Consider the following 14,155-nt stretch of genomic DNA (forward strand, 5'->3'; position numbering starts at 1 on the left):
ACACAGTTTAATGGGAAAATGAATTTCATCTCTCAGTGAACTGGCAAATATTGCTCATTAAATCATTTCTGCCATTACCGGCTACTTGTTAAATGTACTGACATGTCTCAGTAGGAAATCAATGCTAGTTCTAACCTTGTCACAGGCCGCTAAAGCATTCAATGATTCTCATTTGTTACACCCAAGGACACTATTGAAATATAAGTGTTGTGACTTTAGGTTTTCATAAAGTCACATTCCTCAGGCTTTCAAGAGCACAGATGAAATCCACCCACTCAAGTCATCATCAAGAATGACATTTTCTCTTATATCAGGAAATGAATTTAATGTTCTTCCACTGCAAAGCTTCTATCACTAAAGTGAACCATATTTAATGCTAGTTTGTTCAGAGAACCAAAGCTTGAAACTCATTCGTAAAAACTTGTTATTCCCCCTTCCTCCAAAGGCCTAAAATTCAGGTTATAGCCATGAATGGCACTCATCAACTTCAGGAAGAGCAGGGGTAAGGACAAAAACTAGAAGGGAGGAGGAAATTTAGCCATACAAAACAGCTGCAACTTTTTTGGTGAAAAAAGATTATTGGCAGTCTGGCAGCAATATTCAATGATCCCAAGCATTGGCACTAATCTGTTCTCAGAGATGCTCCAAACGTATGAATCTGGTTACTTGTATATTTCAACAGAGTTAACTAACTACATTATGTGTATAATAAACACAAATGGAAACAAGAATTATCATTGTACAATATTCCTTGTTACATTTTTATATACTGAAATTGCACTGATATTAACATGAGAATTCAATATTATTGTACTCTGCTTTCCTCTTTCCATTTCACCCTTACAGGAAAAACCAAGGCAACGCACAACACTGAAAACAATTTCAGCCACAAATCATCTGTTTTTATCTCATACCTACACACTCATTATGTCCAGCAACCTAATGTATCAAAACCACCAGAAAATCCTGCTTCAAACATTTGTAGCAAATCCTAGAAAATTCAATTCAGTCCCTGCCCATAGTTCGATCATTTAGGTGTTGTTGCATGAAACCTTACTCCAATTACTCTTAACCTTTAAAACTCACAAAATAAACATTGATATCCAGAACTACAAAGCACAACCAATTTAAGCAACATTAAAAAGAATATTCCAAAATTTCAAAGGACATAACCTGGTGATTTTCACAGCCCAGAGGTATTATTTACTACATTGCAATTTATCCTGAGGAGTGATTTTCCAATCGATAAATTGTCTGCATCAAGCTGCACAAAATCAGCCAACGAGTTGGGTATTTCTTAAAAAATTACTGACCAAATATGAATTTTAGGTACGCAAAAGCGATACCTGCCTTGGTCTGCACATCTGGCCATTGGCTGAGACACACTACATACACAGTACAGGCAAGCAAGCTGTTCGGCTAAGCACCGAGGAGGCATCATGCCTTAGCCTCCCTAGCAGCTGGAGTCACCAGGAAAACAGCATCTCAGATCTGGAAGACAGCCACAGGATGAATTTCAAAATGTTTATTTCAATCAAACATTCAAAACAATTTGAACACGTGGTTATAGTATAAATAGAATAAGGTCATTATAGCGCCTTATTCTGGAATATTCCTTCAAAATTCAAAAAAATGCAAAACAGTAATAGAAAAGGGAAGCAAGACAAATGATACATCGCTACGTTATTTTAGAAATTTTGAAGAACGAAAGCATGTTGAAAACAACCTGATCTAAAAGAATTAAACTGCAGATTTATATTGTTGTGATCACCCAGCAAGCTTCCATTCCTACTTTAGATCCTTCGATAGAGGATGCAATACTATGAACCAACAAAAGTTTCACAAGTCTATTAAAACAGAACGTAAAGAAATGTTCTTTACTCACTTACCAAATTCACAATAAGAATATACATATGCAAAGTACAACTATAAGCAATCATTAACAATCTGCATATCGATTTACAATTCAACTGAAATGAAGCTAACAGCAGTACATTCATACCCAGAGTCACAAAATGTGCTCAATTATGGTTCAACAAGTATAAATTCATTGTGCGATAGTATTTATACAACTTCAACATCGGAGCTGTAAGGCTTTATAAACACAGTATCCACTCACATCTAGTGAGCAATGGTATCGTCCTTTTGCTTCCAAGCTCAAACAATATGCGATACATTTTCAAATCAATACCTCACCAGATAGCCACTTACAGAAGAACATCAAAATGAAAAACTAAAATCTACTTTTCTTACAAAACAGGACAAACCGGCACTAACTCAATTTTAATCTTAACCTTTCAAGGATTCTCTGTTAATATGAATAGTAGCAGACAAGATTCAGTATCAAACTCTCTTTTAAAACATCTAAAATCAAACAGATTCTCATAGCGTCTCATCAAGGTTCCATTTCACACATCCTGGAGAACTTGACAGTTCGAAGAACTCAATATTTTACATGATACTTACTGATTCCATAGTTCTCTACCACGGCGTGTATCGTTTCCAACAGAGGTGTATACCAGCTTCAATGTCAGTTCTCTGAAATAACATTGGAGAAATCTGGTTAGTGTATCAAGCATGTATTGTTATGGAATTCTAATCACAAACCCGAACAGCACTGAAACTTCCTACGGAATGGAACATATTCCATAGCAGCAACCAACAGTAGTGGGTCGGTAGCTTTATCCTGGTGATTTATTTCCCTTTCACATTTCAACACCTTCCCTCATTCTCAATAGTAACCCAAATCCCAATTTATGTTTGGTCAGCTGGGACTCTGTCCCACATGGAAACCAATCATTGTGCTTAAGGATATCCAAACCAGACAAGAGTTCCACATATGTATGCCACCTATGCACAGAAATGTCCTTGTGCCTGGAATAGAGGGACACACGGGGCCTACCCAATTCTGGAGGATTCTGGGCATAGGTTGGCGAGAGTTAATGTTTGGGGACCTTAGAGTGTGCACTGGGGTACCGTTAGTTGAACTAGCTAAATGCATGCTTACAATAGAGCTCATAGTCTGGCAAGCTCCCCGTCGCTCATCTAGAACCACCCTAATCCTTATGGTTTTGGCTTGCAGGGTTAATTGACACTGAATAAGAAGAATCAGTCTGCTCTTCCAAGACCTGCTGATGAGCAATGGTACCTGCATTGCTTCAACAGTGTATTTATATATAGCAGACCCGCTTGGCTACCGAGACCACCAAAGAGAGTTGACTCAATTCCGACATGCCAATTCCAAGCACAAAACATTGGAGCCAGCTCTGCTTCAAATAGACCCAGTTTAGGCCTCCCCTGGAGTGTAGTCTCCCAAATCCCCAAAGAAATAAACACCCAAACAACAAGACTTTTTAAAAAATATACTGCAGCAATGATGATCGACAACAACTTTGATTTTGATCTTCCTGAAAGAGCATCCTGATAGTAACAATATAATAATCTTTTCTTTTGACATAGTACCTTATCATGTCTACGAATATCTTATTTAAGGAACTCCACAACACTAATCAGAATATCCCAAATTGTCAGAGAGATGTATCAAGAACTGGAGGTTCAAACTCGTTTGTGCAATGCTACTGATAGCTTAAAGAATAGTGAATGTATTATTGGAAGGACCGATGCCAACACATTCTGAATAGATTTCCATGACATTCGCTGCAACTCCTGGAAGCATTTCCCTCACCCCCGCCCCCCCAAATAACAGTTTTTCCTTTTCCTTTATGGCTAACTTGGCATTCTTCACAAATGTATTCTGTACGGACAGAGGTTTAATTTGCACCTTTACAGACAACATGAAGCCATCAAATTACAATCTCATCAGAAATTATAGCAGGAAAAAAGTATGACAGTTTTCTAATTTGTGCACTATTGTACATTGATACTTTTTCTGCAAAATAAGCTGTTTTCACAATATTGTCCCCACAGAATACAGTAATTTAAATTCTGATATAAAATGCATCAAACTAAACACTGAGGCATTGGTCTCAAATTTGTAAATTTAGCTACCCAGCGACAGTTGAAATGTGACTGGTTCCATCCACCACTGAACGCTTTCAATTCTGGTTTAACGAACTGCTCTGACAGAAAGTTTTCTTATGTGGTATTTTTGTAAATGATCTCCAGGGAAATTGTGTTACCAACAGTGTTAGTTTCTATTTATATTGCCTACAAAATACAGTCACGACATTTAATATAGTAAACCCTGTGAATTACTATGAGATGGCCTCTTCAACGTGAAAGGTGCTATATGAAATGCAAAGATAATAATAATAATCCTTGCATTTGATCTAGTGCTTTTCATGTCGGGAGGACGTCCCAAAGCGCTTCACAGAATGTACTGTTAAGTGAATTGACTGTATATTTGTGGGCGAACGCAGCAGCCAATTGCGCACAGCAATGTCCCACAAACAGTCATAGATTGAAAATGACCAATTTATTATTGTTTTTGGAGGGATTATTATTAGGCTCTGTGTGGAGTAAGGAAACTTGCCCAAGGTTTCGCCCTCTGCCTGGAATTGAACTCAGGTCTCTCGCTTGCAAAGCGAGTGCTCTAACCACTGAGCTACAAGACTCCACAAGATTATTATTGATTAAACACATTATCTGCAGATCATGATAACTTAATTTTAAATCCTAAACCTGAATTTCTATTATTTTGTTCCGTAAAAGAACACAGAATAAAATGATAACTTTTGTTTAAGAAAACTTAGTAAGAAGCTGAAAACAGCCATATTTGAGGCCTGCAAATGGTAGGAGGTGATGCCAATCACCTACATGGAACACATGGAAGCATTTGGCTACATGCAAATTAGCCCAAGTTGCAAGGCTGGCAAATATTGTATGATAAACACATCACACAAAACCGACAACAAAAACAACACAGGTTTAACCTTCACATCCATCATATACAAATATTGCAATTAAATCACTGCTAACAAATCAATAGCAATTTCCATCTGCACATTAAGCAATCGACAAGTGAGTCGCTTACTACAAATAACCATGTGGGGGGGGTGGGGGGGGGCTGAAAAGGTGGATGTAAATTTTAAGATGAATATCTACAGTTCTTGTCTGAATATGTGGTCACACAAATTTCTATCACAAAAATCTAGTCTGCTATACCATACACTCCTCCCTGTATTTTGATAGCATTGTATTCCCTTGACTTCATGCTTGCACAACAGAATGTGCATCAAAACAAACTATACTCGCCAAAACCCAATTGGGTAACCAGCCAAACACCACAGTGTAGTGCTTAGACTGAACATCCCAGTACCTTTTTGATAACAAATTTCCCCTGTGCTAAGGGTAATTCAAGATTTAGCAGTCATTATAATCAAGAGTGTGGGGTAAAGAATATTGTTTTGAGGAGCTGAAAGCACACAAGCCATCTATATCCTGGATTAGAAAGCAAAAGGTTTCATCGTCCACCCACAGTATAAGACTCGAGAAAAGTACATTTCCTGTCAAAAGAGTTTACAAATGTAATTTGTTGTTGTTGTTGAAGAAACATCTAAGAAATATTCAAGTCAATGAGCAACCTCAAGCAAATTTAATGATCTCATTCTTTCATGTATTTGTTCAATCGGGTGAGAAGAGTGTACTCAACCGAATCCTTCCAGGTGTTTCAAGTCCCTAGTGAAATACTACTCAGGAGGCCCCTAAGGAAGATTTAGCCATTTGACTATATCTTCAAGTTTGATAAGAGATCAGGAAGTTCTAGACACCTGTGACTCTTCCCTTCTCACTTAAACAAACTGATAACAGGGAATTTGTCACTCCAAATAAAATTCAGAAACAATCAACAACAGGTAATATTGTATTACCCAATTAGAGTTTAGCAATACATTTATCTGTTGCATAGATAGACATTGTTTTCCACCATTACAGTTCCTTCAGGGATTGGTGTAAACACTGCCCTGACTAATGCCTGCACAATTGGAACACTTATCAGCTAAGTACACCTATTTTCTTTGAATTGGGAAAGGGGAGACACAGCAGCAGAAATAGTAAAAAAATAAATCCACTTGAACAAAAAACCTTCCAGACATGTACTGCTACATGCACTATTGAGCATCAAGGCCTCAGATGTACTCTTATAACCATACATAACTCCATATTTAGAAATGTCATGCAGCATGCAGAGAGGAGATTCCTTGGATTTTGTATCAACACTAAAATAACATCAGCATATAACAACATTTTGAATTCTCACGAAGAGATCTTTGCAGCAACTGCAAACATTTCTAACACTAAACCAAGTAGAATACTGGAGGAAAGGGCAGCATTGCTTGGCACCTCTCTCAACCAAAATGAGGAGGTAGCAATAGCGGTGTATTCCACCTTGGGCTAAACTAAATGGATGTTATTCACTGGATAAAGTGAGGCCCTTATCTAAACCTGTCCACTCAGGTGAACAGATACTGCGAATTTTCTTTTCTTCACACAGATGCATTATCAGTGCTTTTTTCTCCTGCAGAAAATACAATCATATCACTTTACAGCATATCCTGTGAAATGATGAGACATCAATGACGTGATAAGAGGCTAAATCAAATGCAAGGATAATTATCATTTAAAAATGTTGTTATAGTTAAAGCTGCCTGAAAAAAACATTTACTTTCTAAAATAAACCAATAAATTGTAGTTTATACAGAAAATATATATCCAGTAGACATTCTGTACATCAGTTTAATTTAAAATTTTCTTCCATTTGCCTTTCTTTAGACCAAAAATATGCTGCAAAGCTTCTGCCAATGCTGCTCTGTAACTGGCTGCAGGCAAAATGCCAAAATGCCTGGGATGACTTGCTTTTAAGTATTCCTCTCTCCATCCTGGTGAAGAAAGCAGCTGGCATCGCTTCAGAGTCTTCCTGATAGTACAGCAAAGATTAGTATTTCACTGATTGAAAACTAGGAGCATAGACCAACATTCAGTACATTGGCATATCAGTGTAGCACATCAGCAATAAATTCCTTACGTATACCAACTATTGTGAATATGCATCAATACCTAATCCAAGTTCCCCCTGATTTGAACAAATTCAACAAAATTGTTAAATATGCACATAGTAGTAGGATGTGAAATCTTGCACTCCATTCCACATGGCAAGTTCCAGCTAGACTATCCTGAGAAATAGTACACAAGCTATAGTTTGACACCAGGCCAGGACTGGAAAATAACAGATTAATCTAGCACACATTCAGAAAAAGTTTCCACGCTCAAATCACTCTATAAGGTGTTAAATAATCAGTCAAGACAGTGGTAAAACTCTGCAATTCATCCTGGCATTGCATTAAACCAGGGAAGGAAAGGCAAAGACTCCCATTCCTGATCATTACAGTGTGCTCTGCTGAACATCCATCTTGTACATATCAGGTGATGCCAGGCTTATCCTCAACTGTGATGCCTCTCAGTCATGCTCATATGAGCATAATGACCGCTGCCTACTGTACCAAAGTCAACAGTTATCTATGGAACTGTAGTCATTTGCCTTTAGGAAACACAAAAGAGCAAAAGATACAACATTTCCTTCTATACATCTACAGAGTCTTTGCCAAGGTTTTCTTTTCAACTAACAGCAGGTAAAACAATGGCCTGTACCTCTCAAATGTACTCTTCTTTCAAGTCAATCCTGTCCATTCTAACAGTAAATATAGCGAGTGCAAAGTCAGCAGAAGGTAAACAAACATCACAGAAATCCACATTGGGAAGGGAAAATAAGGATATTTCTAAACATTTATGTCCAACACAGTGGTGTGTCAATGTTCCAACAATTGTATTGTGGAGCAATAGCATATGCAAGTTCATAATTTCCACTATCACTTGCAGTGCACAGAAATAAATCCCAGAATGGGAAATAATTTAAAAAAACATTAACCAAGACCATTTAATACAATTAAGCCACGTCACTACCAGGACACAAAGGCGATCACCAAGCGATATTCTGCCAGGTAGGATACCAAAAAAGTGCAGGAAAATGATTGGGGAGTTGCATTACTTGCTGCAAGATGATTTTAAAACAAAATAAATCTTTCTTCTGTTGCATTTAAACTGTCAATACAACTGTCAATGCGCTGAATGCCCAAGTTACCCGAGTGGAGGTGGCGAGCAAAGGAGTGGGGTGGAGTGGACAGTCCTCAGCACCCCTGGATTAGAGAGGGTAAAAAGCAACCAGGGAGTGGGGGGAAATCAGCCAGCTTTCATGCTCCTCATTACTATTCAGAGACCCATCCTGAAAAGAGCACGTATGTGGACAGATCACAACTGTGATTGTTCCTCCTCTTCTCCCCAGAGCCTGTTCCTTCATTTGACATTGGCAGTGGGTGAATCACTAATGCTCCAATGCTACCATCACCAATCAGTCAAATAAGGCTCTATTTTGGAAAATTAGTAGTAATAGATCCACCCTACCGGGGCAAGTTGAGCAGACAGCAAATGCGCAATGGCTCTCACCTGAAATTTGATACAATTTCCCAGGCAGCAGGCAACATAGTGACAGATGTAATAGGTTCACTATCACATCTGTCACTCCAGCTGATCCAGAGACAGGTGGGAGGAGAAAGACTGGCTGGATTAGGAAATTGATTATTTGTACATTCAACCTATACATTCACAGCAGAACAATGCGACATTAGAGAAATAAATATCTAAATGCATCCAGTTCCTTTAAATTGCTACGATACTTTTAAGATGAACAAATATTAAAATCACCAACAACAAAATATAGTTGGCACAATGGCCACCCCAATTTTGAATAAGTAGTATTGATGTTTTTCTGCTCTTGTGATTGCTTGGTGGGCAATCCACAATATATTGTTTGCTGTATCCACACATGTAGGAAAATACCAAGTTCGAGATCTCATTGATCCCGAGGTATCTCAGTCAGGGTAGTGAGGGTGCTGCAATCAACCTCAGTGCCTTTACAACAACAACAACATTCCATTTATAGAGCGCCTTTCACGTCGGGAGGACGTCCCAAAGCGCTGTACAGTTGGGTCGGGACCCGAGCAGGGGGAAATGGTCAGGGTGAGGGGAGGGAAGGGGTCAGGGTGATGGGAGGGAAGGGAAGTAGGTAGGGGAAGAGAAAAACAGCCATCGTTCCCATTCCTAATCGCCGTCAATTGATCTCTGCTGAAAAGTCAGGTGAAAACGGGATCAAACTTGTTATGGTACTACATCCTGTGTACAGGTTCATACACAAAGAACATCTATCCATTTGGTCATGGGAACGAACAGCTTCCAGCATCTGTGGAAGTACTTGTAAACCTCAGCTAAGTAGCTGTGCTCACACACACGAAAACAACTTGTTGTTTTATGCCATTCGTCGAAACAGCACAGCAAATCGTCCACACACAATGAATAAATGTATCTCAGATTGTACTTGGGAACTATTCCCAAGGGAATATGTTGCCTGCATTATTCTCGAGATCACTGTGCACACAACCAAATGCCACACGGTCAGGTCAACAAGATACCACTTCTACTTCAACGCGTGTGTGTGTGTGTGCGGATGTCCAACAAAACGGTCTCTCTCTCTCTCTCTGGTCTCTGATGCCATTCGCACGTAATTCCATAAAAGCTGTAACCCACCGATTTGGGCTGTGGGTTCTTTGATTTACTGTCACAACCGCTTCCTTTTTTTTAATATTAAAAAAAATCATTCTAAATCATTCCCCTCCTCCAAAATTGCAGTGGTCTTGAGCAGAGAACGTGGCTACACTTTTCCCCACTGGGGCTGTGGTGCCATCCACCCATCCACTCCAGTTTCGTCGGTGGACTTTCTTGGGATGAAAGCTGCACTACGTTGGCGTGAAGCCCCTATTATTGTCACTTTCAGGGCCTAACAAAGTGAAAGTGGCGAACACAAGACCATAATATTTACCAAAACAAATCAGCCGGATGCTGGGGGGAGGGGGGAGGGGGGAGGGGAACAGCTTCGCACCCCCCAAGAGCTAATGTAAATACATTTCTTAAGCGGAATCGTTTCCTGATCGACACAACAATGCCAACTGGAAAAACCCGGTAGCGTTTTGTGTGTGTGTGTGTGTGTGAGTGCGTTTGAGTGAGTGTGTGCGTGTGAGTGCGTTTGAGTGTGTGTGCGTTTGAGTGTGTGTGTGTGCGTTTGAGTGTGTGTGTGTGTGAGTGCGTTTGAGTGTGTGTGTGTGTGAGTGCGTTTGAGTGTGTGTGCGCGTTTGAGTGTGTGTGTGCGTTTGAGTGTGTGTGTGTGAGTGCGTTTGAGTGTGTGTGTGTGTGTGTGTATGTGAGTGAGTGTGCGATGCGTGTGATGCGTGTGATGTGAGTGCAATGTCGTTAACGCCACAGGGCAACCAACCGGCGATGACAGTGGGAACGCGATCGTGCATTTCGTGCGGCCGCGATCTTGAAAGTTTTTTTTAAAAAAAAAGGAAAATACCTACGGGACCGGAGAGGAAGCCTCACACACCACACGAATCCCTTCGCGGTGGCTGCCCCTCTCTGTGTGCCACCCCAACCCCCCCCCACCCCCGGGGAGGGAGGGAGGGAGGGGTGTTGGGGGGGGGTTCCCCCCCCACCCCCTGCAGCGCATGGTTCAAACACACCAACTCAGGAATGCAAACACACACACACACACGTACGTTGCCTGAATACGATCATTGTTATCGCGCGGTGAACGCAAACGGCTCTCGGTGCTTGTTTATCCCCCGCTGTCTGTCCGCCTGTCCGCGACCGACTCCCGGTCGGTCGGTCGGTCGCTTTTGCCGCAGTCCCTTCCGCTTTTCTTTTAAAATACGTATTATAATTATTATATTTAAAAAAAACATGAAAATGTTCTTACCGATCCAGTGTGGCTCTGGGTTCCCTCCTCTCCCCCCACCACCACCAACACCCCCCTCCTCCTCCTCCTTCTTCTTCTCCTCCTCCTCCGCCTTCTCCGGCCGCCCTTTTCACGCGAGCCCCAGGCTGCGTCCTCCCATTCACAATCCCAACTCCCGGGGCCCGGTCGAAGGTTCTGGATCCGCACCGCTCCGATCTCGGCCGGAAATCTCCTCCTTTTTCTTCAGCCGCTTTCGGAAGAGATCAAAAACCGACCATAGGAACCGACGGAGGGGGAGAGAGAGAGAGAGAGAGAGAGAGGGAAATAGAGAGCAGAGAGTTCCCGATCCCGCGGCCCTGTCGACGCCAACTTCTTCTCCGACAAATCCCAGTCCACAGAAAGAGAGAGAGAGAGAGCGAGAGAGAAAAAAACGGTCTTTCTTTTTTTTTCGGAGGAAAAATATTTCGAAACCTTTCAAAAAAAACGTTTCCAGAGCGGCCTTTTAGACTTTCCGCGGGTCGCAACTGAGACGGCGATTCCCATTGGCCCGCCCGCGGTCACGAGACAGGCCGGCCGACAGCGGCCGTCACGGGCGTTCCGATTGGTCCGACCGTCTACCGGAAACGGTGTGCCCGGACGCCGTCTCGAAAGGCACGAATTCGCATTCTTTTAACCCCCCACTCGGAAAAAAAGAGAGAGAGACGAAAACTTCGCCCGAGGCTGCAACGGGCGCCAAGCCGTGTGGGGTTCTTTTTTTGGGGGGTGGGGGTGTGTGTGTGTGTGCAAAATAAACGCGCGAGGCGACGCTGTGCCGACAACTTGACTTCCGCACACGTTGACCTCTGACATCACGATCCCGGGGGGGGGGAGGGGAGCGGAGAGGGGGTGGTGCTTGGAGTCACGTGATGGGAGTCGAGGTCGCCCCTCCCCCACTCCCCCCCCCCCCCCACACCCACACACACTCCCCCCCCCCCACCCCCCCCCCCCCCCCGGCGCTGCATCTGCCTCTGCAATGCTTTTGCGCATAAGCCTTCGCATAGAGGTCACGTACGAGCTCAGGGCTGCAGTCGGTGAGAGCTTTTTTTTTCCCCCCGGGATCAGCCGCACAATAACACAGTCAGAGTCCGTCCCCCCCCACTCCACTCACTTGGCGGTGTATTGGCCGTGAGGGCGCTTTGAGACGTCTCGAAGACTCTGATCAGGCGCTGCCTCCAATGCAAGGATTATTATTGTTGTTGTTGTTGTTATTGTTGTTGTTGGGTCGGCCTCGCCTCCGCGCGGGGCGTCTCTGGGCGACCCTTCGTCCCGAATCTGTGTGGGTTTTTTTTATATATATATGTGTACGTAATAAAATAATCAATAAACAGCGCATGGCTTTTCCTTAAAAAAAGCGGTTATTTTTTTTCCAGGACCCGGTCAAGTCATCGGCCGCTTCCGAATCCTCGGGACGATTAAAACCAAAAAAAAAAAGCGCCCGCGGTACGGGTTCGCGTGGATTATATAAAAAAAACAACAACGTTTTTTTTTTGTTGGTGCGCCCGAGGGTTTTCTGTAAAAAGGCGAACGGAATTATTTTTGTTCACCGAAAACCGTGTTCGGGCAAACTGTACGGAAAGCTGAATTAGGTAACGGCATACAACAACAACAACAACAACAAGATTCCATTTATAAAGCGTCTTTCGCGTCAGGAGGACGTCCCAAGGCGCATAACAAGGGCAGGGGAGACACTGCATTTTGCGATCTAAAATCGAAACGGTGAGCCAGCTTTTGAGCTTCGCTTCCAGGACTCTGTGTGGCAAGAGATTTGAGTGTCAAATGTATAAATCATTTAATGCAGATTTCTTGATTTGTACGTTTAAACGCTTCAAATTACATCCTGGCCCCCGTTTTCAATTAGTTGAGTGATTTTAATGGGATATTCTTTTTTTTTTAAAAAAAACACTAAATCATGATGGTAGGTAGCTTGGTTGAATCGAACACTGGTTAATGATTTCTCGTTTTGATGATCTCCCCAACTCCAGCCATGGTGTCAGAGAAAAACGCTGAGCAAAGCCCCGGTGCTGTACCACAGGGAGGGAAAATTCAGTCTCCAGGGCCATTCTGCGCATCCAGCTGATATTTAATCTTACCAGCTCAGCTCTCAAAAGCATCCAGGACTATCCCAGATGCTGATTTGCAGGATTCCCTATTGTAGTAACAGCTGACATAAGCTTCATAAAGATGGGGAGCCTTGAAAGGGTGGGCCTCACAGGCCAGAAAAATGACATGTCAGAGAATACTTAATTTCAATATTTGAAAAACAATTGTCCTTGAATAATTACGCAAGAGGTTTTCACACAGAATCTACTCCCTTCAATTTTTAATATATATTATGAGTTTATTGGCTTTTGTGGGGTTTGAGTGGGAACAGAGTATTTGTTCAACACTTTCCTGATGCCATTTACTTTGCAAAAAAGCTAACTTCAGCAAAGCATGAGAGCCTAATTTCTTTTTAGTATTTGTGCTTTGTTTCATTCATTATTCTGGGAGTAAATTCTGTTGCAGAATGTAACATGGTTTCTGACATTTGGATGGGAGGTAGTCGTAATACAATTCCAGTGAAATTTGTTAAAGAGATGCATTCCTCAAAAGTTCCATTATTACATTAATTATTATTTTGGCAGATTGGGAATATCTGGTCAACATGCACTATGGTCTTTTGGTAGCAGAAGGTGACAGCTTGTCTGACCATTGCTGCTAGGACCCAATGGATTGCCATTGACAAAATTGTCGCAAGTCAGTCAGCGATGTCCAAGACCATTTCTCAAGTCACTGTTGCTTTACTCAGAACACATCACTGCAGGAACAATAGAGAACAAAAGTAGCGTTATTCCTACTGCTGACTTCTGCAAAGCTTTGAGTTCCATCATTGTACCCACGTACCATCTGTGCACCTGCTAAGAATATGCAACACCACATTAACAGGAAAGGCCTGTGTTTCCATGAATGTTCAAATGGTAGATAATGCCAACAGCATAATTCCGGTTGCCTGGCAGCATCCACAATACACTTTTCTTTGTTAATTTGAAACTAGGCAAGCCATTTCTGCAAATACAAATGACTAGTTGATGGTTATTACATTAAGGATCACTTAACGAGAGTGTGTCAGTGTTATTTTTAGGAAATGGCAGTCTTGTTTGAGTAGTTCAGATCCTCAGCTGTGGATTATGAGTTCAGTGCCACAATGCTCAACATCAAGTGTCATGAGTTCACAGCACCGGATATGTAGTCAGGAACTCTACCTTGGGACTTATAAAAAGGTGACTAGTATATTTAAGTTACATAAGGAACAGAAGTACAAGGCATCCTAGGAAAGCC

General features: G+C 41.9%; 1 protein-coding gene across 1 annotated transcript in view; it reads right to left on the reverse strand.

The window, feature by feature from the left end:
- ankrd11 (ankyrin repeat domain 11) overlaps positions 1 to 11,332 on the reverse strand; it is a 56,308-nt gene extending 44,976 nt beyond the window's left edge. Inside the window, 2 exon segments of the mRNA XM_007889337.2 lie at positions 2,467 to 2,538; positions 10,820 to 11,332. The gene's annotated coding sequence lies outside the window, so the exon portion shown is untranslated.
- Between the last annotated feature and the right edge of the window lie 2,823 nt (positions 11,333 to 14,155).

The sequence above is a fragment of the Callorhinchus milii genome, unplaced genomic scaffold, assembly GCF_018977255.1.
Source record: "Callorhinchus milii isolate IMCB2004 unplaced genomic scaffold, IMCB_Cmil_1.0 Scaffold14, whole genome shotgun sequence".
NCBI classification, from domain to species: Eukaryota; Metazoa; Chordata; class Chondrichthyes; order Chimaeriformes; family Callorhinchidae; genus Callorhinchus; species Callorhinchus milii.